Source organism: Neovison vison, chromosome 12 (assembly GCF_020171115.1).
Source record: "Neovison vison isolate M4711 chromosome 12, ASM_NN_V1, whole genome shotgun sequence".
Classification (NCBI taxonomy): Eukaryota; Metazoa; Chordata; class Mammalia; order Carnivora; family Mustelidae; genus Neogale; species Neogale vison.
The window spans coordinates 82,831,125-82,843,164 of record NC_058102.1 but is presented as its reverse complement, the minus strand read 5'-3'; the positions used below and the strand labels follow the sequence as shown (position 1 = coordinate 82,843,164).

General features: G+C 48.2%; 1 protein-coding gene across 1 annotated transcript in view; it reads left to right on the top strand.

The window, feature by feature from the left end:
* The first annotated feature begins 2,900 nt into the window (after positions 1 to 2,900).
* SLC38A1 (solute carrier family 38 member 1) overlaps positions 2,901 to 12,040 on the top strand; it is a 67,882-nt gene continuing 58,742 nt past the window's right edge. Inside the window, exon 1 of the mRNA XM_044227069.1 lies at positions 2,901 to 3,119. The gene's annotated coding sequence lies outside the window, so the exon portion shown is untranslated. The remainder of the gene's footprint in view (positions 3,120 to 12,040) is intronic.

Below are 12,040 nucleotides of genomic sequence, written 5' to 3'. Positions count from 1 at the left end.
ATTCGCGACCACAGCAATTGGGTTTAAGTGCTGAGCTACTTGAAAGGAAGTTTCACCTACAAGCAGTCCTGAAGAAAACCACACACTGCAGTGAGCAGGCTCTGTCCTGTCCTGAACACCACCTCTTCCCTCCTGCCGCCCCCCGCCCCCACCCTGTTCTCCACACAGCAGCAGCCCTTCCTTTCATTCACCATGTTGCTGCTTACAGTCTCCTTCCAGGTTGTCAACTAAAATCCAGACGAGGGCTGAAGATCCTTTTCAGCTCGAGGACCAAGTGTGTCTAGTGGCAAGAGGATGTGCCATCATGGTTAAGACTCGAGCACAGACTTTCAGTTGAGACCTGAACAGGAATCACTTCCTGAAGGGTGAACCTTCACCGCCTTCTGTCTTAAATGAACTGGGCCAATTCAGCCTCTTGGAATGTGCTTTCTTGTTTACACAGAGAGGGTAATACAACTGAGCAGCTGGAGGGATTAAATGAGACAATATTTATGTGTAAAGTGCCTAGCAGAGTAGCTGGCAAGGAGTAGAAGTTCAAGTCACTGCTCTTGAATCCAATTCAAACAATTCAAGACTGCTAGGTAACTGCAATCTTTGGGGTGCATAGAAAATAGCAAATAATTTAATCAAGGGATAAGCTTGAGATCAGATGCTCTCCGAACAAATATTGGTGAGGATACATTTTGCCTAATAAGGTAAAGATTTCAACAGCTTTTGGAACTACGTTCAATTTACCTACCTTGCCTGTTTAGATTCCCCCCCACCTTTTTTGAAGATTTTATTTATTCATTTGACAGAGATACAGAGAGAGAGAGAGCATAAGCAGGGGGAGCGGCAGGCAGAGGGAGAAGCAGGCTCCCCGCTGAGCAAGGAGCCGGAGGATGTGGGACACAGTTCCGGGACCTTAGGATCATGACCTGAGCCAAAGGCATACGCTTAAGCAACTAAGCCACCCAGGCTTCCCTCAGGTTGCTTTTCTTATTTATCAGAATTATTGTGTCAGGCAAGGAGCACACTACTTAAAATTAATAAGCTCCTTACTAAATTAGCTTCCTGTAGGAAAGAAGGGGGGAACAGCCAACATTTTGAGGATGTGTAGAATATTCCCATGATGTGAGTACAATTAACCCTCTGTTTTACCAGTGGGGAAAACAGAACAGGGACAGAAGTGAAGCACGTAGGGCAACAGTGTCAGAGACAGAATTTGAATGCAGGTCTGTCCGAGGTAAGCTACCATCATTTCGTCCGCTTCTGTTTGTACAGAATTTTCGATTTCTCAAGTTTATTCAAGAATATGCCTTCTAAATAGTGTTCCCAGGAAGCTATTGCTGAACTAATGGAAATCACTTATGGCCATTTGAAGGGATAAGGGATTTTAATTATCAGGGATTTGAAATTTGGTTGCCCTCTCACTTTTCCAGGAGTGGTTAAAAAAAAAACAAAAAACAAAAAACAAAAAAACGATGGCTATTCCATTCAGTCTGCCCGCTTGAAAAGCTCCAGGTAGATTAGTTTTTGAATTATGATTCATCTTCCCTTTCCTGTTTTGATGGAACACGGAGACTGAACGATTCCTGTCAATAAAGAGCTCGAGTTTCCACCCCGCAATTCGCTCTATAATGACAGCCTAATTGACTGAGACGCAGGTGGGATTTCCTGACGCCATTTTAAGGAAACACAACTCCCCTGCCAGGAAGCTCCCAGTTAAAAGGGTCTATGCCCGAAACAAAGAGTAAGCAAAAGAAAAGAAAACGGGCCCAGTTGCCCAGTCCCCTGCATCCTGTTCCCTCGCACCTCACTGCCCCCGGATCTGGAGCGCCCCTACGCGCCCAGGCAGGTGCGCGCTCCGACCTCGGCACATCTATGAGGTCGCGTCACACCCAGTCCCCCAAACAGAGCGCCACAGCACCGATCTCGGGGAAGGCTGGCGAGGTCTGCGGGTGCTGGATCCGGAAGAGGGGAGGCGCCTCCCACTGCGGGGTAGGGACAAAGGGTTTTCAAAGGTGCTCGTGCGCCCCGCTCCCCCAGCCACTGCACAACGCCCCCGTCGGTTCCCCCACCAACCCGGGCCTTCTCGGCGCGGTGCCCGGAGCCAACACACCGCTGCAGCGCGGCCCGCAGCTCCAGACACCGCCAGCTGTTCGCTGGGCTGCGCGGACCAGCCACTCCCGCGGCCATCCTCACGCTGCGCCCTTCCCACAATGCAACTCCCCTGGCTCCCTCGGCCCATCCGCGCTCTGGCGTACCCCGAAATGGGGCCCCGTCGCCAGCCCTCCTCTCCTCCGCGGGCGCCCTCTTCGTCGCTCCCACTTCCATCCCCAAGGGCTCCGGGTCTCCAGCCCCACCGCAGCCGGGTTCTGGGCCCGCTGCCGCGTCCCCAGGAGGGCGTGGGGCAGGTGTCCAGGCTGCGCGCCGCCTCTGCTCCCGGTGCCACCGTCAGTGCGCCCAGCACACTCACGCCCCGCAACCCCTCCCTCGCCCCTTCCCCGATGCTCAGTCTCCGCCAGCCGCGGTCGCTGCATCCTCTAAGAGCGGCAGGAGGGAAGTCGCGAGGCGCGGCCGCCAGCAGAGACACCATGTGACGGGCACCGCTCAGTGACAAGCAGCTTTGGTTAAAGAGCGGGCGCGCGGGAGGGGAGGCGACGGCGCGCGGGACGCGGGACGCGGAGGAATGGCCTGACTTTCCCCTTTAAACCATCACGAGCCATGGATGTGCAAAGGCGACGCGCCCCCCAGTAGGAGAATGACTGCGATTCGAGACCCTCCGTGCCAGAGCGTGTGGATGTAAGTGCGAGGCTGGCGAGCAGAGTGTGGGTGGGGGTTGGCGGTGGGGGGAGATTCTGATGCAATCGGCCCCGAAAGGAGGAGGAGAGCCAGAGAGCGCGGGCTGGGGCGGCCACGCCGCTCCGCCTGAAGGTCGCTGGGAACCTCCGCCCTTCACCTTCCTCGGAAATCCGCCGCCGCGTGTGAACCCTCCCCGCCCAGCCCTCGCTGACGGAGGCCACCTTTTCCCCGCCGCGGCAGCCAGACCTTGACACAAAGGACATCACACGGCCGGGGGAATCCCGGAAGGGCGGACACCTGGTCCCCTTTTGCCACTTTTCCCTTTATTGCCCAAGGTAAGGCGATTTTGCTTTCCCAGGGGGAGCCAAGGGAGCGGCGGCAGGGAGGAAAGGGATGTTTTGGATGCGAGAGGAGGCGGTAACGTACAAGACACCCATGCGGGCGTGGAAGGAAGGAGTGCGCGGTTCTACCCGCTGCCTTCGGATTTTGCTTGTATTAAATACGGGAAAAGTCCAGATCGTCTGTTCTTCCGAACGCACGCGGCAGCGTAAGGGGGCGCAGGGTCCCCTGATTTCACCTTTGCGTGGGCTGTGGCTTACTTTTTGGGTCTGTTTTCATAGCGGTAGAGTGTGGCACGCGATCTGGTTAAATGATACTAGGGTCGGGGACCACGCGGGTCTGGAGGGAGAGTGCAGCGGACGGGAGGGCGCTGCTGCCTACCCGAGGAGTGCTCGAATCCGGACATTTGGGGGGAATTTCCTGCGTCCGCAGGGCCCGGAGGAGAGCATGTGATGCCCCCGGGGGTGTGCGTGCGGCTGGCTGAGGCTGGGGTACTGGGCGCCGCGAGGGAACCGAACCGCCGAGCGCGAGTAAACAGGAGCACGTTAGCAGCCCCTTCCTCGAGCTCTGCCCCCTCTCGCAGCAGCCTAGAGTAGGAGGATGCAGGGGGAAGATTACTAAAGGAAGCTGGCGGTGATTCACTGTCCTTTCCCGCCCTGAAGAGGTGCTTTCCAACAAGAAGGGGAGAAAGAGAAGTGCTGTTCTGAGAGCTGGATTCCGCGGGAGCTGGCGAACAAAAGGCCACCGCTCGCGCGGGGCCCGGGCGCGGACTGCCCTCGGCTCCTCTCCCCTTCCCTCCTCCGGTCTCCGGCGCCTCGCTCGCGTCCCTAAACGTGGCCACAAAAGGCCTTTGAACTCGCCGCGTCGGTGCCGGGAGGAAAGCGCTCCTTCGCCCCAGTGCGCACCCTGGGGCGTCCCCCACCCCCATAATCCACGTCCCTGAGGGTCTGGCTCCTTAGCATCCCCTGGGACCGCGCAGCTTATGGGCGGCCCCAGGTGCTGCTTGCCTGCGAGGTCGCCCGCCCCTGGATTTAGGGTGAACTGTGATCGGAGGATATACAAGAGCATATGGCGGCAAAAGGAATTTCGCGGTTGCAGCCTCACCGCATTTCGGGATGCCTCTCACAGGCGGTCTCGGGCTTGAGAAGGTGGTGCTACAGTTGAGAGCCCTTTGTGTCTCTCTCTGCGGCGCGGACCCAGTTTTGATAGCACTGTTTCTTCCCGTGGAAACCTTACTGCCGCCAGGATCACGTACTTTCTCAGACGAAACCATGGTGATCTATGTAGTTAAGAGTGAAAAAGACCCCGGCGCTAAGAAACGGTATTTATGTGTATGTGAACAGATCTGACATCTCTGCTGTGGAGTTAATTTTTTTAATACAAGGGGGAGGAGAGAATAAGGCTGTGGTTTGCAGACTGCAGAGAACAGCAAGGCTGTAATTTGTCACCTTGATAGAAGAAACTGTGCAGCAACTCGTGCTTTTTCTGACGTCAGAAGGACAACGGAAATAAAACCTGAGCTAGGTGGCTGGCTGGCCTCATTGTTGAAACGTCTCACGGGGTGGGGATGGGGTGGGGGTGGGGGGTACTCCTGAAATCTATGCGGAAACCGTCAAGATGAGTCACTGATCCTGGATTTTGCTTGGCCCCAACCTCAAAATGGATTTACTTTTCCCGGCCACTTCAATTCTCAGCATGTCAGCTTAGGTATTTAGGAAACTTGCCTAGTTTGGTTTGAGGCGCTCCCCTTCCCCCAATATTCAATAACTATTTCCTACTGAGGACTTCTTATATGTGACTAGATAAAGTTCGTGTTTCCCTTCTCTTGGGGGAAGAGACTGTAAATGCACATATAATGAATTTCAGGTACTTGTTAGCTTAAGGGAGAAATAAAACAAGATCATGTGAGGGGGAGGGCACTTGGAATAGATGACCGTCTAGCAGGGCCTGTGTGGGAGGGTGACGTTTGTCCAGAGACTAAGAGGCCAGGCATCTGTCTATTCTAGTCTTGTATTTTTCCTCCCTCTGGATGACACTTGTGGGCAAAAACCAATCTTACTCATTATTGTTCCCCTAATATCCTGCACACAGTTACTGTTTAATAAATGCCTCTCAAACTGAGACCTTAGTCATCTCATTCACTTCTTTATGGTGCTGGGGACCATCCCTTCCTTTCTATATCCCATTATCTGTTCCCCTTTCTCCCAAATGAAGATGCCAGAGGTTTCTTTACCCTGCTTCCCTTTCCCTCTTACCCTCTCCCCACTTCTGAGCAGTTACCAGGCCCTTGCAAATGCCTCTCAAACCTATCTTCTCACCTCCATTCTCACTGCCCAAGTTCAGGTCCCTGTCATCTGTCCTAGACATGGCAAAGCAAGCCATGTATTGGGATAAAAGGATCATGAAAGAGATGTGGAGGTGCCCTGAAGAAACCCGTGCTTCAGGCCAGTACACACGTGGTGAAGAGTGAAGCAGGGAATTCCTGAGGCGGAACAGCTTTCTCGTTGCTCTCCTTGGGTACCAGGCCCTGCTTCCCTAATTCAGTCTCCACACTTCCGTGGGATCTGGATTTCTAAAACTCAGTTTACTTTTTTTTTTTTTTTTAAGTGGCTTTGCTTCTAAAAACCTTCAGGGTGTTCCCATGGCCTAAAGTTAAAGTCTCGATTCCTTGGTCAGGCACTGAGGACCCTCCACGGTCCGATGCCTCATCTCTTTCCATCTTTCTCACAGTTCACCCCGTGCTCTCCCTGTGGTTTTTCTGCTTCAGCATCGGCGTTGATTCTGGACTAGAACGCTTACTGTTATCGTGTGTATTTGGGAAGGCCTAGCCCAAATGTCTTTTTTCTTCTTTTTCAAATCACTTTTCACTGATCATCTCTCAGCATTTTCATAAAGATATATCTTTTACTTTTTGCATTTTTATCACTCTAGGTGATGGAGGGCAGGAGATGAGGCCACAGGCTTTGAGCCAAAAGTAAATACTGGGTTTCAACTTACCAGCCAAGGGACATTGGGCAAATTGTTTAGCACCTCCAAACCTTAGTGGGTTGTTTTTTGCTTTTTGTGGGGTTTTGTTTATTTGTTTGTTTGCTTTAAGAGTTTATTTATTTACTTAGAGTCAGCGCTGGAAGAAGGGCAGAGGAGGGAAAGAGTCAAAGGGAAGGGGTGGAGGGGGAGGAAGAGAGAATCCTCAAGCAGACTTCCAGCTGAGTGTGGAACCTGACATGGGGCTTGATCTCAGGACCCTGAGACCATGCCCTGAGCTGAAATCAAGAGTCAGCTGCTCAACTGACTGAGCCATCCAGGTGGCTATCTTTGTTTTTCCTCCTTTGTTTTTTCATTTGTTAAATGGGAATGAAGATAATGATGATGGTGGTTATAGTGGTACCCATCCTACTGAGTTATCCTGAAGATTTAATTCAGATAATGGGTGCCAAGCCCTTGGCACCATGGTAGCACTCCATATGTCTTGAATTAAAAGGGACTTCAGGGATCTCAGCTATCAGAGGTGGTGGGAAAGTTGATCAGTAATATTCCCCTTACCTCCAATATTCTGTGCATATTTAATCACTTAAAACACTTTTCTGAAAATAATATCTTAATGGAAACTATGAAAGGTGATGTGGGTGTGGGGGAAGGATGTGTGCAGAAGTAAGCACTTTCAAAATCACATCACAGACTTCAGAAAAAAACACCTTGGACCACTGACCCTAAACCGCGTCTTTTTAAAAAACGTTACACTCACTTCTGAAATTTGATCACATTATAGTCATTGGTTTTCTAGTGCCCATCTCTGTGTTAGGGTTACTCAATAACAGTAATAATTCAGTGATCGGGATGGCCCCTTTGCAAGAACCAGGCTTACAATCAAGGAACTCTGCCTCAGGTGAAGTTCCAGTGCGTCTTTGCCAATAATTAGCTAGGGGCACTTGTGCAAATCATTTCACATTTTTATGCCTCGTTTTCTCATCTGTCCATTGCTAATAAATACTGTCCAAGCTCAGAGTGCGCTCACACACACACAGAGTTGTGAAGACACAATGAGAACAGAGTTGAGGAAGCCCTTGCACAAGTTCAAAGAAGCACTCGAGATGATAATCATTTGGAGTTCAATGTGTTGCTAATCCACAGGTGTACCGGACGAGTTTAGATTAGTGATCCTCAACTCTGCCTTCACATTAGATCCACTTGGGGTCTTTAATTTGTTTTTGTTTTTGTTTTATTTTTTTTTAAGGATTTATTTATTAGGGGGAGAGAGAGAGAGAATGAGAGTGCACACAAGCAAGTGGGGGGAAGGGCAGAGGGCGAGAATCCAGGCAGGCTCTCTGCTAAGCCTAGATCCCATGATCCTTGAGATCACGACCTGAGCTGAAAACATGAGCTGGACGCTCAGCCAGCTGAGCCACCCAGGTGCCTCCCCGTCTCACTTGAAGTATTTTAAAAGCTACCAATGCCCAGACTCCATTTCCAGATCTTCAGATGTAGTCAGCCTGGGATGGAGCTCAGACTTGCGAATATTTTTTAAAAAAACACCCAGGATGATTCTAATTACAGTGGCTTAGATTTTAAAGCAAACAAAACAAAGTCAGAATTTAAATGAAGTGCTCCATATGTTGTTTGATATAAAGTCTAAGTTCTGCCGAACTGTGAGCTTGACTGACTTTTCCCCTGATTTGACTGAACCAACGCATTGTTGATTTCATGGATGCACAGCCTCAGGTTACAATTCATGATGTGAGTGTTCCCAGCTGTACAGTCCTGCCCAGTGATACAGCCGGGGCCACATGAAGATTTAATGTGTGGATCTCAGTTTCCATCTTTTAGGAGTGATGAAGAAGATTGGAAAAGAAAGAGGCAATGGAAAGGAAAAGGAAAGGGATAGGCTCGGACCCAGGTGTGGGAGGAAGAAGCTGAGTAGGAGAGACAGGACAGACCACAGAGGAAAAGCTGTCTTTGATTTCTGGAACTCATTTAGTTGAGGCTGCACACTGGTGGCTAGAAAGCCAAATAAAGCCTGTGGGTACATTTTGTGTGACATACACGTCCCTTTAAAACTGTTTGAAATTAGTTGTCAATATCTAAACAGCAGATCCTCACTTAAAAATTGGATTTCTGGCATTTATTTATTTTTTAAGATTTTATTTATGTATTTGAGAGAGAGCAATAGCATCAGAGATAGCAAGAGAGAGCACAAGTGGGGAGGAAAGGAAGAAGCAGGCTCCCAGCTGAGCAAGGAGCCCAGTGCGGGAGGTTGGGATTGTGACCTACAGCAAAAGGCAGGCGCTTAACTGACTGAGTCACTCAGGCACCCTGATTTCTGGCATTTCTTGAAAAAAATGGAAAGATCTGTCCTATTCCTGCTGAAATAGGTGGGATACGTGTTCTCCAGGTTCTTACGCCCAGTCTACCTTGCTTATTTGTCACACGTTCGTGGGCTGTGGTTGTATCTGCAATCTATCCATAGACCTTAGTACTAGCACATTCGAATCCCCTGGAGAGCATTTAAACTATCCATGCTTGATCCCACCCTAGACCAATTAAATCAGAAACTGCTGTGTTTTAGGTTATTTTGTTTAAAACTCCCTGGGTGATTCCTCTGTCTCTGTCTGGAACTGAGGACTTCCAGCCGAGTTCACCTATTCAGAAGATTTGCCCACAAGCCCATTTCTTATCTCTGAAAGCGATCCATTAAGAAATACTTGATAGGATCATAAATTCAGAGGGTTTTAAAACTCTCCAATGTTCTTGGAGAGAACATTGGTCAATCAGAACTTCCTGTCTTAAGGTGAGAAAACAGGCCTAGAGGGAAGAAAAAATTGTCCAAGGATTATTACATCATTTGTTATTGGGGCATGGTGTATTTTATGATGTTTTCTATTTTCACGCAAAGGTGTATTCATACTTTTTTTTGTGTAAATGATCTTTTTGTTTTACATGCACCACTTTGTGATGCTTTAAAATTCTCATTATGTCTGTTCTTTCTTGAATATTTTGTTGAGAGCTACCTGTCATAGCTTGGAGAAGCCTTAAAAACAAAGACAATCCTATCCAGTGTTTTAGTTCTTGATCAAAAACATCATTAGAGCAAAAACATACATGTGCCAAGAAGGAATTTTCTCAGAGGCTGAACTGTTGCACGTTGTTTCAACGCTGTGTTTTTAGTAGTTATTTAAATCTATGAATTTTCAGTTAATGAGGAAGATTTTTAGTTTTGTGGTACCCACACTGCTCAAATACATTCACTGTTCTCATTTATTTAAGCATCACGGGGATTTATTATTTTTTTTTAATGTAATATGCAGTTTGTCCCATATCCAAAGTTACAGATTGACTTTGTTAACTTCTGGAGTTTATCGGTATTTTCTTAGAGGAATCAGAGTTGTCTCAAAACATCTGAATATGGATAGGTTAATTCCCAGATATCATAGGCTGGCCACATTGATAACGGACATTTAAAAGACACATAGGAACCGGAAGAGAAGAGGAGTTCTGGATCGATGGGTACAGGTGTCGGGAGACTGTGAACAAGAAAGATAGGATGCAGGGCTCCTCCTGTCCCAGGAAGTGAGCTGCTTATTCCCTGGCAAGCTTCCTTTGACAGGGGGCTTCTCTCCCTTGGCACTGCTGACATTTGCAGCCAGTCGACTGTTGTGGACTGCCATCCTGTACATCGTATAACATTTCCCAGCATGCCCTGACCTTTTTCCCTTAGGAATCTGCAGCATCCTCTCACTTGTGACGGTCAGAAATGTCTCCAGACAGTGCCAGAATTGTCCCCAGTACAGAACCACTGCCTTAATTAATTACACTTTCTCTGGACCTTTCGAAATCATGCCAAGAATTCCTAAACATTCCAAGCATAGTGACTGTGATGTTCATGATAAATACCTTTCATTTATATAGTACTTCACAGTTTTAAATGTATTTCCGCATAATTCTCACATGCCCAGATTAAATGTAAAAGGAAGTAAGTGGCAGACTTCATGAAAACCAGGAGGTGAGGCTATTCATGTTAATTCCTTTATCTTTCCATTTCTATTTTGTTTTACTGAGAAGGTGTGTTTGTGAGGATCATTAATATATTGTCTGCAGACAGATGATCATAGCTTGTTTTTTAAATTTAGTCGTCATGGGGCGCCTGGATGGCTCAGTGGGTTAAGCCTCTGCCTTCAGCTCAGGTCATGATCCCAGGGTGCTGGGATCGAGCCCTGCATCGGGCTCTCTGCTCAGCGGGGAGCCTGCTTCATCCTCTCTCTCTGCCTGCCTCTCTGCCTACTTGTGATCTCTGTCTGTCAAATAAATAAATAAAATCTTTTAAAAAAATAAATTTAGTCGTCATTATTATTGTTAACGTATTTGCTACTACCATGTGCTAGGGAGCTGCATGGTCTATGACCCCTGTTTTCAAGGAGCTGAAATTCTAATCACGGAGGATGATAAGTACACATGAAGACTAAAAACATATATAAGAACCCTTGTATAAGCCAATGAGTAATCTATACAAAAATGCTTAAAGAATCCATGACAGGTAAATAATCAATCATGGGTTGCTCATTGAAGAGAGATACCATAGGGAAGGTTGGTTTGAAACTTTAAAAAAAAAAAAAGGCATGAAAACAAACAAGCTGGGCTTTAAGAGAAATGTACTCTAATAGAAATGGGCTTCACGGGGTGCCTGGGTGGCTCAGTGGGTTAAAGCCTCTGCCTTCAGCTCAGGTCATGACCTCAGAGTCCTGGGATCCCCGTATCCATCGGGCTCTCTGCTCAGCGGGGAGCCTGCTTCCTCCTCTCCCTCTGCCTGCCTCTCTGCCTACTTGTGATCTCTGTCTGTCAAATAAATAAATAAAAATCTTAAAAAAAAGAAAGAAAGAAAGAAAGAAATGGGCTTCACAAGAAGAGGGAGGGGAGCATGTTCAGGGCCAAAGGAATGGTGTGAACAAAGCAGAAAACTGTGTAAGACTAGATCAATTGAGGGAATGGAAGGTTCAGGAGGAATGTCATTGGAGAGAAAATTAAAGAGCTAGTTATGAGTAATCTGGGATTGTGTTGTAAGGTTCCAGAGTTAGACTTCATCCTGTAGGCTTTGGGAAATTATGATTGGCAAGAAGAGAAGAGGGATGGGCCAGGCATGTATTTTCAGGAACAACCTGACTCTGTAGTGGGGAGAGGGCAGGGTCAGCAGGTAGCATGGAGGAAAGCCAGTTAGGATTGTGGATGGGGAGGGATGAGGGGCAGGGAGGGGACATACGGAAGAATGTTGATGGGGCATGGTGACTGATTAGATAGTCAACAGCATTAAAGCCATACCCGGGCCCCAAGTTTGAGTGATGAGGAGAACAAACATTATCTTTAACAGGAATAGCAAAACTGATGTGTGAGGTCAGCAATGTGTTCAGCTAGGCAAGTGGAGTTTGATGTAATGGCAAACGTCCGCGTGAAGAAGTCCAGCGGGCAGCTGGCGTCTAAAAAGAATTTGTGGAAATTTTTCTGAGCTGGAAGGAACCTGAGAAATCCTCTCTCCCTCCAGCCTTCTCATTTTACAGATGAAGAAACATGTGACATGTTAAGTGACTAGATCTTTATCAAGTCGTATTTATGAGGGAGATCCTATTTCATAATGCAGAGGAATGCCAGTTTTATGAAATGAGAAAGACTGGGGAAAAAGTCTGAAAGATGCCTTTGTGGGATGGAACCCGACACTCCAGGCTTGAAACCTTAAAAAGGAAAGAATTTGGAGTGTGTGCTAGAAGGAGGAACCCCTACCCTCCAGGCGGGAGAAGGAAGTTAGCCTAGAGGCAGTGCTTAGAAGCGAGTGGTGGGGAGGGGGGAAGGTCAGGAAGCCGTGCTCCCCGCCTGGCCTGCCGAAGAAGGAGTTGGAGAAAATGAGAACTGAGAAAGGGCCACCTGCCTTGACGGG